We start from the raw sequence: 3,762 nt of genomic DNA on the forward strand, positions 1-3,762 counted from the left end.
GTGGCTACAAATTAATGCTGTATATTTTTAAGCATTACTATAGATTACAATACATTTTGTGCGAAAGGGACTCTATATTCTAAAATCAGACATTCCTCAATGCCTTCCTGTATGGAGATATCAGTAGAATATCTCAGTTATAAGTAGAACACCCTAAGTTACAATCATTTCCCCCTCTGATCTTCTATATCAAGAACATGGCATCAGTATCAAACTATCCAACATGTCATTAGCTAGCCAAACAGTTCACATGGAAATAGAATACACAATAATAGGCCTTGTTTTTGTCAAAACATAACAAAATCATTCTCCAGTCCAAAGGAAAACATGTAGCTCCACAAAATATAGCCTATCATAGTGGTTCCAGTATTTGAATTCATAAGTAACTGATGATGTGCGAAAACACACCAATACACTTCACAGTCAACTTGCAATCAGTTTGTTGCAGTCAACAAATTAAATCAATATGCTACTTTTGTATACTGTGATTCTGAATATCCATAGTTCTTTTACACTTTTACATAAATTGTTAGTAAATAAATATAATAACTATTCAGAGAGGGACATTTCAAACCGTTGAACATTACAGAAACAACCACTGAAATTGGAGCCTAGAATTGTTTATTAACTGAGTATGTTCTGTCGGTTTGGCTTGCTCCCAAGGCGAGTGTAACCAAAAGATTTGTTCGTGTTGGGCATTAGCACCAGCTGCCAGTGGTGAATAATTGATTACAAAAACTCCTTTCTGAGGGATGAAGGAATAGAAGAAGGGACCCTTTTTCACAAGGGCACTGCATCAGACTGCAATATGCATTAGTCCGTGTTAAGATCTTAGTGCAGAGATGCTTGCTACACTTCCTCTGACATCACACTTGCCACCTTACACTACTTTTTAAAAATGAGGAGTCAAAGACAGAAATTTTTAATATTCAATTTTATTACTTAAGTCTCATATTTAACTTCCAAATTTACACGTAAAACACCATTCATGATTTTTTTCACAATAGCATATTTCCCTTAAAATCAACTGTGACAGAGAATGTCAGCAATGTTGTCATTGAATGTCGACTACACAGTAAAATGTTTCTCTTGGACTCATATGTACTCTGTTAGAGGTTAATTAAAGGTGGGTATTTTATGTTGTACATTTCCACATAAAAGAACTGTGTTTTTTTAAATAAACGATTCTTAATTTAAATTTCTAAATGAAAAAAGTAAATAATCCAGTGCATTTTAAAGTGTTTTTCAAAATCAAAGGCAGAAAAAATCATCAGTGTTTAAGAACTACATGCCTAACATGCACTATACACTTGTAACACAACATAGAGGGTGCATATGTATGCAAGCTATATATTACAGTCAAAATAACAAAAGTTAACAATATGTAAAATTTATTTTTCGACCCAACAATACTGTTGCTGATGCTGTTACTTGTGTCATTGAAATTAATATGAAATACGATTACATATGTGTTTACTTTAGGCCTACACATTTCATGTTACTGCTACCTTGGATTTTCCTCAACTGATAAAAACAATACCCTATAAAATAAAGCAACCTAACACGTATAACATTTTTTTTTTTTATTTTACTTGTGCACATTGTATGAAACCTGCTGTCGCCACACATTTGCTCTTATGTTGATTTGATCCCTGGAGATAATGAGGATAAAGGTGTGATCAAACATAAAACAATTTAGAATCATGGCACAGTAATGCCATCGACGACTCAAATCTCGTTTTATTACAGATGTAATTTACTTTAATGCTCTGTATATTGTGGCCTACGCGAAAAAAAGACGTTTTCACCACCTGTGAAAAAAAGCAAAGGGTGCTACCATAAGCATGATAAAAATATTTAAAATTATAAAGCAAACAAATAAAACAACTCATCACTTCTGTGCATAACTGTAATCAACCAGAAATTGATAATAAATAAGGTTCTCGTTTGGATGTTTTTGCTCATTGGCAACAGCATGGCTTCCTGTAGGCTTTTTGTGTTTTCGGTATAGGGACAGGGGTGCGCGTAAAGTTCAAAGAGGAAATGCATAAGTGGGCCTACTCTAAATACCTTAAATAGTTAAAGAAGAGGGATCCATCAGCACAACACATTCAATAATGGCCCAAAAGCATACAAATACAACACACCTACATAACAGCTTACAATATGCAACGTAAGCACTGAGTTATTGCAAAAGGTACCATAACTGCGTAAGAGGTATGTGGTAAGTGGATATCATGGAATAGCTCCAGTGTTCAGAACGAGTTTCCTAAGTGCGCTTCTGTCTGCGCTGGCAATACAAAACACAAAGGTTTCCAAATCCCCGACAAGCTGAAATGAATTTAGCATCGACTTCCTCTCCTGCCAGATTCGGCAACAAATCACATTTGCTGATTTTTCTTTTTCGTAACGTTTTTATCTGCAGCACAGGGCCTGGGAATTGTCAGTCAACAGCAGACCCCTTTTTGCAATCTGTACTTTCTTTGTGTTCTCTCAACCCTCTCTTTAATTGTGTTCCCCTGTGGGTTTCTGTGATGGATTTACTTCCTTTTATAATTTCCAAGTATCCATAGCCTTGCCTCTCGACCGAATAAATATGTGGGAATAAATGATGTCCAAAAAAGGCAACTTCATGGCGCGACATTCTGAGGGTGCCTTTGAAACGTCACTGGTGTTATTATTATTATTATTGTTATTATTATTATTATTAATAAATAATAATAATAATACAAAAAATAATAATAATAAAAGAAGACTAACTTAACTCAATTATGATTATAATTAAAATTATTGTTTTTATTATTATTATCATCATCATCTCTGTTTGGCAAACGATGGAGGCAGCACTATGACAAGCAATCACCTCTACATTTGTAAATGTCATGGTTGACATATTCTCATCCTTCTCCCCCCAATTGCCCGTATTCACTTTTAGATCATTCTTTTTTTTTTGTTTTGTTTTGTTTTTTACATTTAAATGACAAATGACTCACAAGTACACAGGCTGAAAGAAGAAAACATGGATTCACACAGGAAAATGCAAGGCTGCAACGCAAGACCTTGGAGATAATAAACAGTACTTATCCCTGCCATCCAATACACAACATATAAAAAGTATTACATGGTATTAAAGATTGCGGCCATATAGAGTAAACAGTACAACAGCGCATGATTAAAATGCATTACAATTTTTGAAGAGGTAAAATATTTTGGACATAATGGGCAATAACACTTTACTGTAAAAGTGCAGTGTTTTTTTGTGATACGATGACCACGGCAATGCTTGGTCATCGTATCACAAAAAGTTAAAGTTATCCAACTGAAAAAACATGAGCAAGTCACATGCCATAACAATTTGATTATCTATCATAGAACATATATGTATCCATGCAGACTTCATACGTCTTTTTATTATTGTTGTATGCTGGCTCGTTGTCTTCCTGCGTCCATGTATCATGTACCATTATGCTACACGTATTTTAAACAAGTTCTCATTTCATCCATCCATCTGCCCATTTTGATGGATGGATGGATGGATAGATGAGAGGGGTGTCACCTGAGAGAGGGATGTCACCTTCGTACAACAAGAAAATATTTCATAAATGGTTGCCCCAGTCTTTTAAATATTTATTGCAAAAACGTCCAACAAACAGGCAGAAATATACCATGTAGGACGTATTTATTGCCCGTATGAGAATATAATGGTGACATTGGGCTTAAAAAGGATTTTACTTATGTAGCGTGCTCAGAATCATTGAGAGC

This window comes from Anguilla rostrata, chromosome 10 (genome assembly GCF_018555375.3).
Source record: "Anguilla rostrata isolate EN2019 chromosome 10, ASM1855537v3, whole genome shotgun sequence".
Lineage (NCBI taxonomy): Eukaryota > Metazoa > Chordata > Actinopteri > Anguilliformes > Anguillidae > Anguilla > Anguilla rostrata.